This window comes from Lissotriton vulgaris, chromosome 4_1, assembly GCF_964263255.1.
Source record: "Lissotriton vulgaris chromosome 4_1, aLisVul1.2, whole genome shotgun sequence".
NCBI lineage: Eukaryota > Metazoa > Chordata > Amphibia > Caudata > Salamandridae > Lissotriton > Lissotriton vulgaris.
Genome location: NC_141691.1, coordinates 1,059,054,385 through 1,059,077,335, shown reverse-complemented (window position 1 = coordinate 1,059,077,335; position 22,951 = coordinate 1,059,054,385). Strand labels below are relative to the sequence as shown.

At 49.4% G+C, this 22,951-nt stretch overlaps 1 protein-coding gene across 1 annotated transcript in view; it reads right to left on the bottom strand.

Annotated features, from left to right (window-relative positions):
• Positions 1–22,951, bottom strand: part of LOC147722860 (kinesin-like protein KIF17) — a 1,643,424-nt gene that overhangs the window by 691,874 nt on the left and 928,599 nt on the right. The gene's annotated exons all lie outside the window — the stretch shown is intronic.

Here is a 22,951-nt window from a genome sequence, read left to right as displayed (position 1 = left end):
TTTATTTTAGGGAGGTTTTTGGTTTTGTTAATAGAGTATGTTGATGTTTGTTTATTTGTTTGTTGTTGTTTACGGATGTTAGCAAGTTAAATTCAAGGGTGGAGTGTTGTGACCGTATTTTTGGCTCTATTTCTGAGTGATGGTGACTTTAAGCTTGCTACCATCCTGAATCTCTATTCTTGCCTTGTGTTGGTCCTTTTAATGCCTTTTTCCAGGCCTAGAAGCATAAACTAGAGGATCGCTGCTTAATATGATGATAGATCCCTTATTCTTGACTCTAATCCATCTATTGCCTATTGGCTTTGACATAATTATGTGTCCTTTCATCATCCTACCTATAGTAGAGGGTGGATCCTGTAGTCCTGACTTTATATTACATATTGGTATGGTTTGTGTATGTACTCTGACAGAGCTAAGTGTTATTTCATCCTTCTCAGGCCTACAAGGCCCAGAACTAGAGAGACTCCATTTTGCTTTCTGTCCCTGCAGACTGGGATGCATGCAGGGTAAAGGTGATGTTTTAGCTATGAGGTGTTGTTCGCTAGGGGAAAACCAGCCGAGACTGGTTCTTATCGGAGGAATGTGTTTGTCTCTTGGGCCTAGACGTAACATGCAGATGGTCACTGCAGGCTGCGCAAGAGGCCTCGGAGCTGGCACAGGAATTCGGTGGGAGGCAGCCCTCTGTTGGAACTTTCCATGAGGGGAGAGTATTCCATATTAGTGAAGAGCAGAGGCGGAGTCAGTTGAGTTGAGTTGGAGCAGAGGAGAAGAAGAAGACGGTCGATGCTTGAAACAGAGAGAAGTCAGTTAGACAGTTGGTCAGTTTATCAGAAAGAAGGAGTTGGAGCAGAGGAGAGAAGAAGACAGTCGATGCTTGGAACAGAGAGAAGTCAGTTTGTCAGTTAGTCAGTTTGTCAGTGAGACAGTTGGAGTCAGAGAAAGAAGAAGATGCTTGGAACAGAGAGAAGACAGACAGACAGTCAGTGAGTTGGAACCAGAGAGAGAGGCCAGAAGCAGTTGTGAGCATATGGTGTTTTGAACAGAGAGAAGTGAGATGATGTTTGGAACTGAAGGAAGCAGTTACTTATTAGAAGGAGTTGTGATCAGCTGGAGTCTGAAGTGATGCCTTTTGGAAGAGACTGAAGTTATATCGTGGATTAGTCTGTGGGAGCAGCTGGAGTGAATTGGACATTGGAGCTGAGATAATCAGACAGAGTGAAGAAGCTAGTGGAGCGAACGGTTATCAGAGCAGCAGAAACTATTAGGCTGAAGCTGGAAGGTGGAGAGAGTTCGTGGGGGAGAGGAATCCAGTGCAGAGTGATCAGCGCAGATGCGTGTATCTGAGACGAGCTAAGGCACAGACGAGAGAGGAACCCAGATGACAGCTAGAGCAAGACTTCATACTAATCAGGTGATATTTGTCCTTTACATTTAAACATTATCCTTGTCCCTATTGTGTTGCTAATCCTTTTCCTTTCAGCGGTGTGCAGTCTATTTACAGTCCCTGTTAGTTACATGTGAATTTGGTATAGAAATAAAGCTTTACAGAGACCCCGCAGATCTGTGTATGTGTCTATTCCCCTTTTACTTTGCAGGCTATATGTTATAGTATAGTGGTATATTGCTATTGTTGTTCTGATAAATAAAGGAACCCCAGTTCTTAGTGAACCAGTGTGCATGTGTTATTCTTATGATAAAGCTAACCTTTCTTCTAGCCAGATGCTGTATAGTAACTGATGGATCAAAAGGTAGGAGGAGTGCTTAAATCAGGGAATAACTTTTGCATATAGTGTGTACCTCTTTTTTTGCATATAGTGTGTACCTCTTTTTTTTATACAGCAAAGGTAACCTTGTCTTCTAGTCAGATGCTACTGTTTGAACAGACGCTACCCCTGATCAGACAAGTAGTAACTGAATAATTAGGGAGAGAGTAGCCCTTGAACTGGAGGATAAGTTGTACACCGTGTAATTCGGCCATTCCATAATATTATTGTACCTCTAGTGAATAGTGAGAGAAACTTCCCAACATAGAGAGAGAGAGCTGAAGGTATTCATAGGAAAGTGATCGTCATTGTGTAGCGGCGTTAATGAGAGCACTGATTGTAGTCAGTGTGTATACCCACAAGATTGTGGCTTGGAGATTATAGAGAGCATCAGGGGGGAAACTGATCTGTATACCCACAGGATTGTGGCTTGTGTATGTATGAAATAGAGAGAGTACCAGGGGGGATACTGGTATTTATACCTACAAGATTGTGGCTTGTTTAATGAGAGCACTGGTTGCGGTCAGTGTGTAATGGTAAGTAATCAGAACTGCCCTAGGGTAAAATAGTCTGGGTCTGAGTTGCCGCGAGACTATAAGGTATGAGTGTGGTGTAGGGCATGGACGTCCTTAGTAATCAGTGAGTATTCCTAGTAATCCCTATAGATTTAGTGGTGTTTCTGATGATATGAGCTTGTATATTGCGAGTTCCCCATCCTCAGGTAGGTACCCAGGTGCCTGGATAGATGGGTCCTGAGGAGGGAGGTGGTTGCGTTTTGGCTGGGTTGGTGGTGTCTTGGTGAGCTGATCCTATCTGGTCCGAAAATCCGGTCGTTACAGGTGGTCCGGTGGCCATTGAAGGTATCTGCGCGACAGTGGTGGGAGGGGGAGGCTACTGCCCTACACTCCGCGGGGGGAGGGTACTGGGCGATGAGGCAGCTTCAACCCCCTTAGTGTCATGGCGGTGAATACTCCCACACCCCTAAAGATCCTGACGCTCAATGTCAAAGGGCTTAACTCCCCCAACAAGCGGAATCAGGTATGGCGCTATCTTCTCCATCATTCCCCTGACATCATCTTCCTTCAGGAGACACATCTTCTGCGGGGGGACACTAGCCGCATGGCGCATCCTAGATACCCCACACAATTCTGGGCATCAGCTGACACTAAAACGGCGGGGGTGGCAATCCTGTGCAGAGCTGGCTTTAGGCGGGGACCCGCAAAACCCTACAAGAGTGGAGATGGGCGCTTCCTTCGGGCCGCGGTACAGGTGGGAGGGGTACAGTTCACTCTAGGTAATGTATATGCACCCAACCTGTCGCAAGATAAATATCTCCAGTCGCTCCTGCAAGAACAGTTTAAGATCAGCGAACCGTGTACAATATTGGGAGGGGACTTCAATCTAGTATGGGACCCAGATTTAGACCGTGGGGGGACTGCGTTTAGCGGCGCGGGCGATATGTCCTCCACGCTAAGGGCGCAGATTACGGGCCTAGGGCTTGTCAATGTGTGGCGATACCATAATCCAGGAGTCCGAGACTATACTTTTTACTCGCACTCCCACCGAACCTACTCGCGCATCGACCACATCTTCACCTCTTTCGACCTGACCTGAGACACGCTGAAGGTTGCCATCTCAGACATCTCGCTATCGGACCACGCGCATGTGGAACTACTGATACAGGACCCACTACCTCACACACCCCCCGGGAGTGATGATGGGCCCTCCCACCGAGCGTCCTCCGGGACCCGGAGGATGTTAACAGCATCCGGGAAGCCATAGACTCGTACTTCACCATTAATGACAACTCAGAAACGTCCTTCCCGGTAGTATGGGATGCCTTTAAGGCAACCATACGGGGTCACATTATCTCCCTGGCGATAGCGAGGAGTTGGGCGGCCTATGAATTGGAGACTGACCTAGCGGGCGAGATCAAACAGGCGGAAGCGCAAGACAGGGACTGACCTTCTCTGGCGTCCAGGAGAACGCTTGCTAACCTTAGGGGACAACTTCGACTCCTGCGCACCAACAAGGAGGAACATTCTCTACTAGCACTAAAGCAAAAATACTATGAGGGAGGGGATAAGGTGGGGCATCTGCTGGCAGGAAGACTGAGGGCTTGAGCAGCTAGAGCCCATATCGCTAATGTACAACGTCAGGATGGCTCTAGCGTCGTCACTGAAAGAGCCAAACAAGACGCCTTTGTTGCCTACTATACCTCCCTGTACGCGGGGGAACCTACATCAGTGGAAGCACGAGCGGTCGTCCTCGCTGACTTCGAAGGGACTCCGTTACCGCCGGTATGCGCGACAGAGCTGGAAGAGCCCATACTGGAAGATGAGGTCTCTGCGGCCATTAAAGATCTCCCCACCGGGAAAACTCCGGGCCGGATGGCTTGCCGCTGACCTTTTACCGAATCTTTCAGACTCAACTTCGCCCCTATCTACTGAGGCTGTTCCACTCTTTCTCGGACGCATCTGGCCCGTCCCCCGATATGGGAATGGGGAGATCGCTTTGATACCGAAGCCAGGAAAGAATCCTACACTATGTGCCTCCTACCGCCCTATCGCCCTCCTAAACACCAACCTAAAGATATATACCAAGATACTGGCTAAACGACTCGACCCATACATGCCAGGGCTGGTGAACCCAGACCAGGTGGGGTTCATCCGGGACCGGCAGGGGGCTGACAATGTGCGTAGACTGGCGCATTTAGTAGGCAAAGTGCGGCACTGGGACATCCCGGCTTGTCTTCTCTCGCTTGACGCGGAGAAGGCCTTTGATCGGGTGGACTGGGCCTTCCTGAAAGAGGTACTCCAGAAGCTCGGTCTAGGCCCAAAAATGATAGCGCGTATCATGGCCCCATACCTATGGCCACAAGCCAGAATCAGGGTCAATGGTCAACTAACACCACCGCTAATGATACACAGAGGCACGAGGCAGGGGTGCCCACTCTCACCGCTCTTGTTCGCCCTTGCAGTGGAACCGCTGGCGGCAATGATAAGGCGCGATCCTAGAATACATGGAATAGCCCATGGGGGAAGAGACAACAAGGTGGCGCTATTCCCGGACGACCTGATCCTCACTCTCACGCATCCTCGTGAATCCCTCCCAGCGGTCCACGAGGTGCTCTGCCTATATGAACAGGCGTCAGGCCTTAAAATAAATCATACTAAATCTTGGGCGCTCAACCTCACTATACCTGAGGAGGAGATCCCATCCCTGAAGAAGGCTGTGCCCTACCAATGGGCGGAGAACCACATCAAGTACTTGGGCCTTGACTTGACACCCCATTTAGATTCCTGGTCCTCGGTAAATTGGACGGAGTGCTGCAAAGCGGTGCTGGAGGACCTTCGGAAGTGGAAGTCTCTGATGATCTCATGGCTGGGGCGCCTTAACGCGGTTAAAATGTCGATCCTCCCCAGAATTCTATACGTATTCCAATGTCTGCCCACCCCGATCCCGCTCCACTGCATTCGGAGCCTTCAGCGCGAGATCACGTCCTTCATCTGGGGCGGGAAGCGCCCCCGGTTCTCGCAGAAGATTCTTATGGAAACAAGGGATAGAGGCGGCCTGGCGTGCCCCAAGTTGGTGCACTACTATTGGGCAGCACACCTCCGCTTTGTGGTGGAGTGGGGCGGACATGAAAGCGACAAGCATTGGTTCCACATGGATCGAGCGGTCACAGGACGCACCATATGGGCCCTGCATGGCTCCCGCGGACGGCACGTTCCAGAAGTGGGTACATGGCAGTCCCCACAAAAAAAGTCCTGGATATTTGGGACAGGGTAGCTGTGTCTAGGGGTCTCACTACGTTCCCATCCCCGCACACCCCGATAGCGGGAAACCCACAATTCCCCCCGGCCTACCGGACGCTTTGAAAAATGGACGCAAGGGGACTGCAGAGTTATTGGGGACCATTTCATCGGGGGCTCTCCCAAAACTTGGGAGGACTGCAGGGAGGAGTTCAGGATACCACCGACGGCGGGCTTGCAGCATGCCCAGTTACGCCACTGGACTACGGGTGAAGACATGTACCAAGCGGCCACTAGGGCCTACACGCCCTTCGAGAAGCTTGCACGTTCCCTTGGGGGGCTGAAGAGGCTAATCTCGCAAATATACTACATACTGCAGCACCTTACATCGACGCCTGCACACCCCTATCAGAGACAATGGCAATTAGCGGCAGACACAGACATTGAACCCTCCCACTGGCACAGACTATGGCGAGATATCCCCAAAATATACCGCAGTGTCCCGCAGAGGGAAAACGCCTATAAGCTGCTCACTCAATGGTACTACACCCGCTGCGACTTAGCAAGATGTTCCCCAACGCCTCGCCGATGTGCTGGAGATGCGGCTCTGCGACTGGTGACTTTGTGCATATATGGTGGACGTGTCCGACCCTAGCTGTTTTCTGGAAGGAGGTGCTCAGCCATATCAAAGGAGTGCTGGGTTTCCCCCTGCCTGAAGAAGTGAGCACGATCTTGCTTGGCATTCGGCCTACCGCACTTAGGGCACTCACCCGCAGCGACTGGATCCTTATGCTCCAAATGCTGGGTACAGCTAAACAACTCATCGCCCTATACTGGAAGCGAACTGAGGCGCCACCAATAGCTTCCTGGTTTGTGCGCCTCTGGCAGGTCCTGGCAATGGAAATACTCACGGCAAGGTTACAGGCTCGAGACACACGCTTCGAAGCGGTTTGGGAGCCCTTAGTGCGGTATCTCTGCTCTATAAATTATGGGCGACATATGCCCCCTAAACTCAGCGCTCTGCACCTCTTTGAGGACGCAATCGCCCCTGCGGACCCTGCCAGGCTATGCCCTTGACTACCATCCACATTACAGATGCTGCTGCCGCTACACACGCCCCCCCATACCCTACTCCCTGACACGCCGCGCGTAACCACCACCCTCTCTCCTTTTCTCTGCCTACACTCAGGCTCTCTGGTCTCACATACCTCCTTCCTTCCTACTTGCCACTCTGGCCTTCATCTCTCTATGAGACAGTTGCGCCCTGTTGGGCTATTTGTGACAATTGAGCCAGTTACCCGCCATATACCTTCCTTGCAAAGCGGATATACACTTGCATGCGACCAGCCTCTGCGAAACTCACTCCTAAGCCACCTGGCCGGCTCTCCCTAGAGGGTTGTAGGCAAGGCGCTGTGTTAAAGCTCCTCTCCCGTCCAAGTTGGCACAGAAACACAAATGTAAATGTAAATGTATTGCGATTTATATAGCGCACGTATCACCCGAAGGCATCAAGGCGCTTGCCTTGGGAACCCGTCCTGGTATTCCCCTGTGAGATAACCCCAGCAGGGTATCCACAAGGTGAAAGCCAGGCATCCCGCCGCGAGGGGCCATAGTGGAGATTAAGCAAGCTATTGCCCAGAGTCGCAGAGTGTGAGCCCGTGAGTCGAGTAGGCACCGGAACAAGAATTATCGAGTCTGTGGAATTTTTGAGCCCAAGACCCACCGAGGCGGGGAATTGAACCCTGGTCCAGGACCGATCTCAGCTTCCAGGTCTGCCGCCTCTAACCCCTGAGCCACACTTCTCCACAAGAGCTATCACATACGCGGCCGGCCTCTGCATGAGGTTGTAGGCTTAACGCTGTGTCACAATAAAATCAGATTTGAACTAAAAAATAGGCTGAAGAACCTATGTGCCGCCTGTAAACTTTGGTACCAGATCAGAAAGGTGCTAAAAATCCCTCACTATAGTACTTTTGCCCAATGTGGGAATCCCCAGGTACTCCAGAATGCCTGAAGGTCAAACTGGCAATTCTTATGAAAGACACGGGATTAGAAAAGTGGGGACAGCTGATAAAAGCAGGATCCTTGATAAGCTGGGATTCCCTGTTATTTTGTACCATTGGAAAACTGTCCAGTTTTCAATACTATGTACAACACAGGACCTGTTCCTATGGTAAATATACTTCTCCTGATCATGGCCAACCAATAATATTATTTAGTTGGACAAGCGGCTGCAAAATCTAGCCATCTTGTGTTACTGGATCAGGGTCACCCTTTTTAGAGCATTAATAAAAAGGTGCGTTGTTTTCTCTGTGATTCCCTTCTCACTCTACCCTCCCCCAAGAACTATCTGGAGTGAAAGGCGAGAAGGAAATGAGAAGAAAAAGTATGGGAAAGGAGTGATGGAGCCTCACAGGAGTAACACCATGGAGGCTAGCAGGATGGTACTCGCCTGCTGCCTAGGTTCTCATCATCAGCATCCACCACTCCAACTAAGAAGTGATAGTGTATAAAGAAAATGAGAGTAAAAGTGAAAGTAAAGGTGCTGGGCAAACAGTGCCTGCCTGTGCACCAAGATTGGTGTACTGCAGGTCTGGATCCAAAGTGCGGAAAAGCGTGTCAAACCAGATGGCACACTAATCATGTGAGTATAAAACAGAGCTGGATCACACTGGCCAAATGTCCTTTAATCTGTACTGTGTATCTGCCCCATTTAAAAAGCCGACATGTTTTGTTGCCTTTGAAAACTTATGGCAACTTCTTCAGGGCTTGGGTCTGTCACCCCACCCTGCACCACATTTCAAATATGCCTGTGAATAACATAAAAGAAGAGAAACAGCGCATCCCTATCAGCTGGCATTGAATGTCTGAGTGATTCAATTGTTAAAAATATATATTGTGTACATATATATCTGTAGTTCTACCTCACTACTGTATCATGACTGATTTACCGTTTCTCAGCGCTCGAAAGGCATACCTCTACCTCGAGAATGGGTGTGCCTCTGTCACTGTTTTACTGGATTTTACCCTCGTGCTGCAGCTGTCAGCCTGTAACAACATAGCGCAAAAATCGGTTATCTTCAAGTGTTTACCACACATTCATATCTCTCATTCTAGTGTTACGTTCCCTGTAATTAATATCTGTGCTTCTGTGGGCATCCTTTCCCTCCCACTCGTTATATTTGCGTGCCACTCCCTGTAGTGCTTTTAAAATGCTGCTAACTATGGCGGCTGTGCAATATAGCTGGTCGGGGTTGGCTTACTGGCTAGCTCCACATTTGTACCACCGGTAATGATCTGTAACTGTTACCGGTACATCATTCACTCGCGATGTCCTTTGGCATCATCTTAACATTCATACTCTTACCAGGACCTTGCGGTTTGTAGAGCGTGGTCTCAGCACCGTGCGGCTCCCGAGCTTGGCTGTGATTTAAATCTCAATCAGGATTGCCACGTACTCACGTTGGTCGCGGGTCTCATTTGTTTTGGTATCGATAGAGCATGGGCGGCATCTTTGAATGTATTGTAGTTGTATTCATTCCACCTTCAAATAGTCGAATGAGTCTCTAGCTCGTGATCTGGTCTGATTTGGACTAAGATGTTACTTATGTCCTCATGTACTATCTATATGCCACTCGTGTGTATGCATTAAGAATTACAGTACTGACGGAGGAGCTTAGCGCGCATCCAAGATGGTCGCGGGGGCACAGGGCTCCCCGGACCCTTGCCACCCTTTGCAATCTATCCTGAAGTTATCCTGATTTCTTGGACGGATTCTATGAGATGAACCTCGGCTGAGTTCATAACTCTTTTCAGAACTTAAATCGGACTTGGGCAACCGAAACTGCGTCGATCTGAACTTCTTGGGCCCACCGGGAGGCGAGCCGGGGACTGGGCGACTTGTGGATCCGGGACGGAGTCGAACAACAACGGCAGTGGGGTCTCCTCAGTAGCCCCATCACCACTTTTGGTTTCGTTTCTAGATCCCGACACGGTTTGATTGTGAGACCGTATCCCTCGGCTTGGGGCCATTCCAGCCTCCATCTAATGCAACCACTGCCTTAACTCGGCAGCCGTTTGGATCACTTTTGTGCCTTTGTGTTGGCAATACGAGCCGACTTTGTGGTCTATTGGTGCCCGGCCTGACGGCTGCCATTTTCACCAGGTCTCGCAGGCCCCTCTGGGGCGCATCTTCCAACATGGCTGGTAAGGGTGACGCTGAAGCGGAAGACAAAGACGCCTCTTCGTGGGGGACTGGTCCAGACAAATGTCATCGATCGCTACACTTAGCCCAAAGGATCCCCCGGACTCTCCAGTCGTACCCCATAGGATGCCAAAGAAGACTCATCCGCTCCTGTTGATCTGTCCCTGCAGGACATCATGGGCGCCATCTCCAATATGAAGGAGACCATCGGTCAGCAATATGAGGCCCTGGCTCGTAAAAACGACACGGTCGCCATCAATGTCACCTTGATCAGGGCTGACCTGTCCAAGACCAATGAGAAAGTGAAGTCATTGGATCTGAAGACTTCCAGCCTCACGACCGATGTGTCGGAAACTTCAGACAGAAGTTGGTAACTTGAAATCTGTCAATGACTTGATGTCCCATCGGCTGGAGGATTTTGAGAACAGGGCGCGACGCAACAACATTCGCGTCATAGGTGTGGCAGAAAATCCCGAGCCTCACTGGGTAGATCTCCTGGTCGAGGATTTTGTCCTGAACCATCTTTCTACCTCTGACCTCAGCAAGTTCTTTGCAGTGGAGCGTGCACATCGTGTGCCGGGTGGAAAGCCCAAGCCGGGCGCTCCTCCGCGGCCCATCATTGCGAAACTCTTCCACTTCAGAGATCGAGATGCGATCCTGCAGGCTTCGAGAGTACATGGCCCGGTAAACTTTGAGAACTCCTCTGTCAACTTCTTCCCGGACTTTACTCAGCATGTCCAGAGACAAAGGATGGCCTTCCAGGGGGTAAAACGGCGTCTTCGGGACCTTGTTATGAAGTATGCAATGCTTTTCCCAATTGGGCTTCGAGTGGAGTATGAGGAGCGGACTTTCTTTTTTGATCGGCCGGACAATGTAAGTGACTGGCTGGACACCCTACCTGGCCGAGGTGATCGGACGGAGCACCCTGGCGGTGCCGAAGGTGGTGAGCCTACGCAGAAGTGACTTTTTGGTCCCGACCTCCGAACATTAGACATTTCTCAGCGGGGTTCTATTTCTTTTCCTAATATGTTATGTTTCATTGCGGTCCACGTATGGGTGGCGGGTGGCGACGGGCCTCTTTCCTCCTCCGGGGTCTTTTTGTAGAGTGGGGTTTTTAGGGCGACAGGCACACTGCATGTTGGGGTGGCTTTTTGGTCTACTGCAGGGGTGCAGGGAGGGGGGAGTTGTAACGGGTGTTGGTTGGGGGGTGGGATGGGGTGTTCGGGTGTGTGTTTTTTTCTCTCAAGGCGACAAATTGGTCTTTTCCTTGCTTCAGGTGTTCCGGCTCTTTGTGGGGTGACCTATGCATTACTTGTGGGGATGGGGGGTAGTGGGTTGATGTTGGTATCATGGAACGTCAATGGATTGGGGGATCGTATCAAACGGGGTGTTGTGTTACAATATTTGCGTCGTTTGTCCCCTGATGTGGTACTCTTGCAGGAAACGCATTTGGTGGGAAACGTGTGTCATGCTTTAAATAGGTGGGGTTACCGACTGGTTGCTCACTCGGGGTTTACCACTGGTTCCAGGGGGGTTGGTATTTTGATCCGGTCTTCTCTCCCCATTGAGATAGATAATGTTATCCTTGATGACAGAGGGCGATACGCCGCTATCACAGGTAGGTGGGAGAGTAAAACTCTTTCCTTGGTTACAGTATACATTCCCCCGGGTCTCCCATCAACCCATCTAGGCACACGCAGCATATATAATCAGGGCGACCTTATGCAACATTACAGCACTGATGGGGTAACCATACACCTAGTATTTTAGGTAGCCCACATAATATAATATATAGGCATAAACAGTGTGATTGATATACACCTATAGTAACATCATCAAGAATTCGCAGTTGCCAACTTCATAGGGGACATATTTAATGCTCAGTGAAATCTATACAGGGAATCTCGAGCTTTTAGAACAGTGTTTGTCCACTTAAACAAACTGAATAAAGTTGCATTCAACAGTCATTAACATCGATGTAGGAATTAACAACCTAGGCATGGCAGATGCCTTATCACCTAATGCGATCTAAATATGGGCATACAAACATTATAGATTACGATAATCACCCACATGTGGTAATTAGATGCAGGAGTGGCTATTCCTGGAATAGTACTGTAATTCTTAATCCATACACACGAGTGGCATATAGATAGTACATGAGGACATAAGTAACATCTTAGTCCAAAACATAGACCAGATCGCGAGCTAGAGACACATTCGCCTCTTTGAAGGTGGAATGACTACAACTACGATACATTCAAAGATGGCGCCCAAGCTCTATCGATACCAAAACAAATGAGACCTGTGACCACGTGACCAACGTGAGTACACGGCAATCCTGATTGAGATTTAAATCACAGCCAAGCTCGGGATCCGCACGGTGCTGAGACAACGCTCTACAAACCGCAAGGTCCCGGTAAGAGTATGAATGGTAAGATGATGCCAAAGGACATCGCGAGTGAATGATGTACCAGTAACACTTAAAGATCATTACCGGTGGTACAAATGTGGCGCTAGCCAGTAAGCCAACCCCGACCAGCTATATTGCACAGCCGCCATAGTTGGCAGCATTTTAAAGCATTACAGGGAGTGGCAGGCAAATATAACGAGCGGGAGGGGACGAATGCCCACAGAAGCACAGATATTGATTACAGGGAACGTAACACTAGAATGAGAGATATGAATGTGTGGTAAACACTTGAAGATAACCGATTTTTGCGCTATGTTGTTACAGGCTGACAGCTGCAGCACGAGGGTAAAATCCAGTAAAACAGTGACAGAGGCACACCCATTCTCGAGGTAGAGGTATGCCTTTCGAGCGCTGAGAAACGGTAAATCAGTCATGATACAGTAGTGGGGTAGAACTAGAGATATATATGTACACAATATATATTTTCGACAAATGAATCACTCAGACATTCAATGCCAACTGATAGGGATGCGCTGTTTCTCTTCTTTTATGTTATTCACAGGCGTATTTGAAATGTGGTGCAGGGTGGAGTGACAGACCCGAGCCCTGAAGAAGTTGCCGTAAGTTTTCAAAGGCAACAAAACATATCGGTTTTTTAAATGGGGCAGACACACAGCACATAATAAAGGACATTTGGCCAGTGTGATCCAGCTCGGTTTTATACTCACAGGATTAGTGTGCCATCTGGTTTGACACACTTTTCCGCACTTTGGGTCCAGACCTGCAGTACACCAATCTTGGTGCACAGGCAGTCACTGTTTCCCCAGCACCTTTACTTTCACTTTTACTCTCATTTTCTTTATACACTATCACTTCTTGGTTGGAGTGGTGGATGCTGATGATGAGAACCTAGGCGGCAGGCGAGTACCATCCTGCCAGTCTCCATGGTGTTACTCCCGTGAGGCTCCATCACTCCTTTCCCACACTTTTTCTTTCTTCTCATTTCCTTCTCGCCTTTCACTCCAGATAGTTCTTGGGGGAGGGTAGAGTGAGAAGGGAATCACAGAGAAAACAGTGCACCTTTTTAATTAATGCTCTAAAAAGGGTGACCCTGATCCAGTAACACAAGATGGCTAGATTTTGCAGCCGCTTGTCCCACTAAATAATATTATTGGTTGGTCATGATCAGGAGAAGTATATTCACCATAGGAACAGGTCCTGTGTTGTACATGTTATAGTGAGAGGGGGGCGACCTGTTCCTGATCCCCTTAGCTCCTTGTTGTAATCAGATTTCAATACTACGAATTGACAAGCTGGGTAAAAGGCATGGAGAAAGACTATGTGGGGAATACGGAACTGGAGGAAGAACTGCAAGGAGATCCATTGCTTAAGGAAATATCAAAGTGGTATTGGTTAATGACTCAGGCTGGGGAAGAAGACTTCACACTGCCAATAGAGCTATGGGAGAGAGACATGCAGAGGCGGGATGTACAATAATTATGGCAAGTATCTATGATCACATTATGGTGTATAATAAAATCTGCACCTCTTAGGAAAACCATCTCTTTATGTTACACAGAGCATACAGGTCTCCAGAAAAGCTAACAAAGATAAACAAGCAAGTTCTGAAGAGATGTCCAAGATGTGGAGAAATAAGGACAAACAACATCCACATGTTTTGGCAGTGTGCTCAGCTCCAGCTATTCTTGTCCAGTATGGGTAAGGTTATAAATGAAGTACTGGGACAAGACATAGAGGTAACGTAGATGTAACTATTTTTGGAGGTCCGAGTGATAATCACAGAACAGCCTTTCTAAATGATAAGCAAAAACGCCTACTATTTGTACTAATCTTACTTGCCAGGGGGAAGATAAGCATAAAATGGATACTTACAAATCGCCCAAAGTTCAATGAATGGTTCACATCTGTGCGTAAGAATAATAAATTGGACTTAAGTAGAGAGGAAAATAAGCAAATAGGTTGTAAGGAGAGGGTAGAGAGAAGGGGTATGACCGGAAGGGTAGTCCAGTGATCACTTACAATGCAATTAAAAAAAAAAAACTGGGGGGCGTGGCTAGCGGCCGGTGAAGATGGCTGCTTGCTGAGGAAGCTCCGGAGACGAGGTGCACTTCCCGATAAATCCGACCACTTATCCTGCTAATTAACGGGAGGCTGGAGCACCTGTACATGTCCGTGACCGAGCGGCGTTGAATGCCACGGTCCCGGTGATAATCCGTCGCAGATAACCAGGGACGACCGAGACCGAAGAATAGCGGCCTACTTCCACGACGGAAGCCGGGGCCTCAAGTGATTCGACTGCCAGGAAGAACTCGAAGAAAAGTGCGGCGGCGGTGGCCTCGGCGGAGCGGCAGGGGGTCCATGTCAGCAGAGCGGCGGGCCTGTTCCCAATACTCCTAAGGAGCAGTGAAGACGCCGAGGTAGGAGCGCAGCCAGAGGGCCTAAAACGTGGGACTGGGAGACCTGGCAAAGTAAAAGAACTGCAACCTTTATAAACATCGGACGGCTAGGCTCCGAAACCCGTCCATGACCAGACAAGGCTGAGTGCTGGGATCACAATACGACGGCTTCGACGATCGCCGGGGACACCAGCAGCCTTGGACTGGCGGCCTGATTTGGTGGCGGAAGCCGGGGCCTTGAGTGATTTGCCTGCCCAGAAGGGCTCCATGAATTATATAGCAACAGAGGCCCATTTCTGAGTGGGGGCGAGTGGGCATACAACGCTCCTGGGACTCCGCAAAAACACTGCAGTGGGGGCGTGGCTGAGGGACCTGTTACGAGGGACGGAGGGGCGCAGCAATATAAAAGGCCAGGACCGGACCTGGAGTAAGCCAAGAAACTTTCCCTAAGAGACACATAGACAAACTAGGATGTAGCAGAGGTGTCTCTGCCAAGAAGGGTCGCTCAAACCACGGAGACTAAGCACATGAACATTGACCTACCGGTTGGGCTTTGATAGACGAGTTGCGATGAAGCACCGTGGAGTACAGAAAGACCTCTCGCCTGATGTAGGTGCCCCACTACGCCCCACGTGCAGCCCCGCAGAGAGAAATCTTTGCCTCTGTCGAAGAACACCAACCCCCTGGAAAGAAAGCCTACATTCACACTGGTAGTCATACTAGAGACACGGAGGAACACGGGCACACCTTCTTGTACCCCCACCCCCCATAGGTGGAGATTATACTGAAAAACCCGGAGTAAAGCGGAGGGACGCAGGGGGGAAAAAATAAACCAAGTGATTGTGGGATCCACTGGTCAACCATAATAGTAACAAAACAGTCCTTGCTGCCAACTGCCTGCTGCCGACTCAGAGTACCATCATGTCGGGCAGAGGCCCCCAGAAATCTTACGACACAAGCCAAATTGGATAAGAATGCGTATAATAAGGACTTTCCCCCATTGCAGGAGGGAAGAACCTCATCGAGTGGAGCGCAAGGAGAGGGCACTGCCAAAAAAGTAACTTTGGAGGACATAATGGAGGCATTGACTAACGTGCAGACTACAGTGGGCTCCATTTCCGCAGACGTATCGTTACTCGGTGTAGACTTCCAGAAAATCACCACCAGAGTAACGGAGGTTGAGCATACCAAAAAGTCATTAGCATGCGACACAGCAGTATTGAAGAAAACAGTTTCACGGCTCGAATCAGAAAACAAAATGCTGGCCGAGAAGCTGGATGATCAGGAAGGGCGCTCTCGCAGGAATAATGTTCGAATTTTAAGCATTCCGGAGAGTGAAGGCCCCCAGGCTATGGACCTATTTGTAGAAGAATTGATAAAAACTAGACTGCAGCCTAAGGGACTCTCCACATTCATTTCGGTGGAAAGAGCACATAGGGTCCCAGGTGGAAAAGCCAAGCCGGGGGCGCCCCCAAGACCGGTGCTCGCGCGCCTATTCAACTTCAGAGACAGAGAGGTTATTCTTCAAACGGCGCGAGTCTCCCCGCAAATCCGCCTGCAGAACTCCTCGATATCTTTCTTCCCTGACTACACAGCAGCAAATGACGTTGCAGCTTTCTGGAGGTCAAAAAAGCTTTACGAGCGCGTGAAGTACCCTACTCTATGCTGTTCCCAGCAAGGCTAAGAGTAGGGGCAGAAGGGAAGACATGGTTCTTAGAGACTCCTGAGGAGACGTATGATTGGCTTGAAGATTGGAGGAAAAAAACGGATCCCGTCGTGGATGTAGAGACCAGCGTCGGCGAACCGACGAAGCGGAGATGGGCAGCCCGGAACTTTTTACACCTGATGAAGACAACTCACAAAGAACGGAAGCCGAAAACCCTGGTTTGAAATGACTCGGACCGATTTGGAAAGAACTGCAATTTGTTCACCTCAGGTGCACCATGACATTTCTTATAAGCCGGCTCTGGACATAGGGCAGAAACGGGCCCAGCGGGAAGGAGGGGTCGCGCTCTCACCGGACTTTGTAACCCCTACACGCAAGTACTCTGTTGTGGACTGGGATGGAGCACTCCGCTAAGTTGGGGTGGCAGGCAGTTCAAAGTCCGTCGGGCAGGGAGGGGGGTGGTATTGTGGGGTGGGGGAGTTCCGAGTTCTGGTTTTTAGTTGTGATTCATAATGGAAAAGACCTCAGAGCATGGTATTTACTGCGTATTGCCTCCTTACAGTGCACGATAAGGTTACACTACCCGTTTCCCACTCCACTCAGTCATGGTGACAGATATAACCTGCGCAAGTGCGGAGAACCAGATAGCCCCCGTGGCCCCGCTCACAGTGGTCATGTGGAACGTCCACGGGTTAGGCGATAAAATTAAAAGAGGGTTAGTGCTACGAGCCCTGAAACGCCAGGTCCCTACACTGGTACTCCTACAGGAGACTCACCTCACGGGAGCGGTATGTAGAGCAATGTATAGGTGGGGGTTCAAAATGGTGGTACAAGCAGAATTCTCCACGGGGTCTAGAGGGACAGGAATTTTAATGAGAAAGAACTCACCCTTTATAGTCAAACAGACAAAACATGACGATCAGGGTAGATTTGCAGCAATTCGTGGCCAGTGGGAGGGCAGACTTGTTAATGTGGTATCAGTATATATCCCCCCGGCATTGCAGACGGTGGCTCTTCCGGCCCTCAGTGATTTCCTGCCATCTCTGCCCAGTGGGGACCTCCTCATGAGTGGGGATTTTAACGCCACAATGGACGTTACCATAGACAGACACCCGGAGAGAGCGACAGCGCCTGGAGTCTCCCACCTGCGGAGCTTCGTAGAGGCACTCGGACTAACGGATGTATGGAGACATAAGCATCCGATAGATATGCAATACACCTTCCACTCGGCAGTCCACAACAGTCTATCCAGACTAGATTATTTCCTGACCCTTGAATCCACCCTTTCCTGTGTAGAGAATATCACTATTGGGCCGAGAGGTATCTCGGACCATTCCCCGGTGACTCTGACGCTCTCCTCCCACCATACCTCTCACAAGCGACTCTACCCAATCTATCCAGGCTATCTGCATGACTCGTAAATACGGAAGGAACTCCGTAAAACCACTAAACATTTCTTTGCCGAAAACGAGGCCTCAGTCAGCTCTCCAACCGTATTGTGGGAGGTCTATAAGACAGTCCTCAGAGGTCAGGCTAGCTCTTCCATTACAGAACACAAACGCACAAAACACCAAGACCTCATAACACTCGAACAGGAGCTGCACACATCTGACATTATCCACTCTGCCAACCCAACACCAGACTCAGCTTACACTCTTTTGCTAAAGCAACAAAAACATAAGGAACAACTTAGACAAGAAATGATGGCTGCCATCACAGCAACCAAGCATAAAATGTATGATGTAGGTGATAAGGCTGGGAAGTTATTGGCATGGCTGGACAGGAGGGAACGGGGTAACCGTACTATAGCACAGCTGCATACGGCAGAGAGGCGTCTCACTTCAGAACCAGGAGAAATTGTGAAGGCACTAGCTGAGCATTTCAGTATGGTGTACGCTTCTTCCTCTGTAGCCACGGAGGAGGAGGCTGCAACCTTTTTGCGTGAAGTGGAGCTGCCTGGACTTGACCCGAAGGCCTCCGAGGAGCTTGAGGCAGATCTCACTGTTGAGGAAGTCGGAGCTGCATTTTAAATCCTTACAATCCGGCAAAGAGTTGGGCCCCAATGGAATCCCACTGGAGCTTTATAAACTAATGACACACGCCCTCTGCCCACACTTACTCGCAATGTACAATGACAGCCTAGAGCAGGGAACACTACCTTTGGACCAGAGAGTAGCCACCATTGTAGCTATTCTAAAACCAGGGAAGCCCCCGAAGGAATGTCTCTCATACCGCCCAATATCACTGATCAACGCAGAGTCCAAAATTCTGGCCAAATTAATTGCGAATAGATTACAAGCGCACCTTCCCAACCTAATTCACCCGTATCACTCGGGCTTTATGCCAAACAGGAACACTGCACTTAATCTCAGGCGTTTGCACAGTGTACTGGCGTGGGAACATGATCTATCGGAGACATCAGCGGTCCTTTCTCTAGACGCAAAAATGGCCTTTGATATGGTGGAATGGTCGTACCTTTTTGCAGTTCTTCCACGCTTGGGCTTCGGCCCTAAATTTTGTGCATGGATCCGACTCCTATACGCAGATCCAGTGGCACGCGTGGCAGTAAACGGGCGATTATCAGATACTATAACATTGACTAGAGGGACACGACAGGGATGCCCACTGTCACCACTTCGTTTTGCAATGGTGTTGGAACACCTAGCGGCGCAAATTTGTGAAACCCTTTTTTTACGCGGTATTAAATGGGCGGAGGGCTGGGAAGACCGTATTTCCCTCTACGCAGACGACATTCTGGTGTACCTGACAGACCCACAAAATACTCTGCCGGTTTTATTCGAGCTATGCGATACGTTTGGGAAAATTTCGGGTTACACCATAAATTGGACTAAGTCAGTCTTATACCCATTAAAGGGTCTGGCACCACGACTTCCCCCTCACTGTCCACTGGCAATATCCCAAGACACGTTTAAATATCTAGGTATACACATAGCGAGAGACCCAGTAACCTTCTTCACTAAGAATTTGGCACCCCCACTGGAACGACTGCGTAGGGACGTGACACACTGGGAGTCGCTGCCCCTAACACTGTTGGGAAAAGCTGCGCTATTTAAAATGATGGCCCTACCCCGATTTCTGTATGCGCTGGAAAATGCGCCATGTCAGGTACCCATGAGGTATTTTAGACAAATAACAACACAAGTATCCACACTCCTCTGAGGCAACAAACCAGCACGCATTGCTCAAGTCAAACTACATCGCAGTTGGTACGATGGCGGCATAGCACTCCCTAACATACGCCTTTACTATTGGGCAACACACCTCAAAGTAATAAATCAATGGCTACACGCCCCTCGGACGGATCCAGCATACATGGCAGATAGGGCACAGCTGGGAACGGATAATAGGCTGGCGACCCTGTATAATAGAAGGCGAGCGCTGAAGCTGGTGGGCCCGACGAAACACACTGTCACACTATGGTATACAGCTCAGGCACAATTGGGATGGAAGGAGGTCATAACCAAACTCACGCCCCTGTGGGACGCGAAGCAGCTAGGGACCCTCAGAAACAGCAAGGGATTTGAACAATGAGATAGCATCGGTATCTCCACAGTGGGTGACCTATGGGATAAAGGGACGGTCATCTTGTTTGACCAGCTTAGACAAAAATACGAGCTTGCGCCAACTGAGTCATTCCGTTACATGCAAATCAGACACGCACTCCAAACAGCTCTACCCCAGACTGAGAATATACCTGAGGTCTCCCCACTAGAAGATAGGCTCCTCACAGATTTTATGCCTAGGCGGGCCAGGTCCTTCACATACCGCAAACTAATAAACAATATGTCAGACCCCACAGCAACACTGAAAGAGAGATGGACAGCAGATATTGATGCCATGGATGAGGCAGAATGGCAGATTGGCGCTCGCTTCCCCTAGAGAGGTGGGAATTTCGGCCAGGCTCAGGCTTGTGCAGTTAAAAATCTTACATAGAGCCTATCTCACTAGAACTACACTACATAGAATTGGTAAGACTCAGCATCCATATTGCCTTAGGGGTTGCGGGAACGAGGGTTCCTTTTTCCACACAATCTGGGATTGCCCACCACTAACGGATTATTAGCGCAAGATATTACGTACAATATCCCAAACACTGCATGTCTCCCTGCTGCCTGAACCAAGAAGATGCCTTCTCAATATTTGGGAGCCAAATGACTTATCTAGGCCTGGGCAACATTAGGCCTCATGGTGGCCAAGAGGAATGTGGCACAGAAGTGGGGAACAGCTGAATTACCCTCTTTAGGGGCTTGGTGCAGAGACATGGACATCACAATGATTACGGAGAGAGCTATTTATGTAAATAGGAAATGCCCTCGCAAATGGACCAAAATCTGGAACAACTGGAATACATACAGGGGGGACATCTGTGACCTTATCCTTGAGTCAGACGATGAAAGCTCAGATGATGACTCTGAGGGGAGTTGATGAAGCGGGGGGGAAGGTTCTACATGGTCGGTACAATGGCGACAAAAGGTGGAGCGAGGAAAGAAATGAGTCAATTCTGCAAGTACTTCCTTATGATTGTAACCTTGAAATTTACACATGCCTACTGTCTGTCTGTTTTATGTATTAAAACCAATAAAAACATGTTTGAAAAAAAAAAAAAATCTGGAACTTTACCGTGGTGGAGGAACGTGTAATGCTCCCTTTGAATTTGGAGATCATAAGACAGACCCTCATCTCGAAACAAGAGTGCTTGTTACCCCACCTGACGAGATGAGAACGAGTTATGCAGATAAAGTTTCGTAAAAAAGGATCTTCGTCTTCTCATATCTCATTTATTGCACAAATCAGGAAACAAAATGAGTCCTCATCCAGACATGATATAGGAATTGCTCTTAGGGATCTTAGTTGGAATGTTGCAGGCATTAGGGACATGATTCAAGACCCGGTGTGAGAAGTTGGCCTGATATGTAGTGTTTCCAATTCTGGAACCACTTGGTATCAGTCCAAACAAACCCCAAAGATGTCTGGTTGTAAGTCAACCTTGTTAGACAAGCTATCCTAGTGGTAGCATGGACTAAGCAGCCTTAAAGGCTTAACTTAAGAGGTCGTGTTAAGCGAGCTGTTTTACCACATACAATCCTGTAATCAAATGAAAGGACACCACACAAGTATATATTATAAAAATATATGTGTTTATTTCTAAATTAATCCCCAGTACTCTTTATGAGCAAAGGGGCACAAGCGTGAAATCAAAAGCACAGTATAACATACAAAGTTGCACAATTATGGATGAGGGCGGGTGGCCCCTCAAACCATATATTAAAAAAGTGGTATAAGAGATACCAATCGAACAGTGGTTAGGCCTAGGGCCTAGGGAATCGCTGGGAGCAGTCTGGACTAGCAATGCTGAAGTCGGGAAAAGCCTGCGGGATTCGGGTGTAGCACGTAAAGTGCGGCTTGCACCAATGTAAAGTCAATGGTGCGTAAAAGTTACACAAAGTTAGTTTAAGGGCACTTCCGCTGAACCTAGAGGAACAAAACTTAAGACACAGACCCTAGAGGTGTGTACCAGTGTAGGGACACCGGCGTTGCAATGTTACCTCACCCACAGGAAGTGGGTGCACAGGGTCGAAGTGGCGTCGGGTTTTGACACGCAGGTTCTTGGCGCTTGAAGCTGAAGATGCTGCAGGCGATGTGAAGGAGAAGTGTCCGGTGGATCCAAGGGTGGATCTGAAGTGGTGAAGACCTGAAAGCAGAGGGGACAATGTTCAAAGTCACTGACCAGTGACCACCGTGGAACCAGATTGGAACCAGGCAAAGTCGGGTGCAAACAGGTGATGAGGTGTTCCTTCTCTCTGCAGCCACGTAGACACGAAGAGGTCAAGGACGTCCAGGAGTCGAACACAAGCTGTCCCTCGAAGGCTCTAGCTGATGGCGGTGTCGGCAACTCGATTGAAGCAAACAAGCCTTGGTTAATGCAAGCCACGGGGAAAGTGAAAAAGGCTTATTACTCGGACCAGCAAGGTCAGAGCGGGTACTCCTTTCTACAGGAGCGAGGGCAGGTCTGGAGCAACCAGACCCATAGTGTAAATCGTAGGTTTCGTCGCCAAGATGGCCGCTGACCACGTGACAAGCGGCCGGGATGGCGAGTCGAGTGGCAAAAAGCAAAAGGGCCCCACGCAGATCGTGGAGATGCTGGAGGGCTGATCTTTGGTGCAAATGCTGCTCGGTTGTGGGGCTTCTCAAACCCCAAAGCACAGAGTCGAGGGTGCCTCGGGTGCTGCGCAGTCAGCGTCTCGGGGGTCTTTCAAGATGTCCGCTCCCACGTCTCCCGGTGCCTCCACGGGTCCCTTCTTTGCAGGGACTGTGGATCGGGCTGTGAGAAGTCTGGGAAGCTGGGTCTTGTCAGGCTCTGCACTCGGGCTCCGGCGGGAGGCGGCGGCAAAGCAGACGTCGAGGTGCTGGGTGGTGCCTGTGTTCACAGGGTGGCCCCTCCTAGGCCACAAGGGAGATGCTCTTCAGTCTTCTATTCATCAGAAAGTCGAAGTCCAGTCGTCTTCTTAGTTTAAAGTTGATTTCAGGATGATCTGAGTTGCATTGGCACTGCTCCCACTCTTATTCCAATCTGAGGGGTGGATCTTCTGCTAGGTCCCTCCCCTATGGGTGGGACCAGGAAGGGGGGTAGTTACACCCCCTTTCCTTTGTCCAGGTCTCACTGGAGCTGGGGCTGGGCTGCCCCAGAACCGGTTTGACCGGATTATGCAAG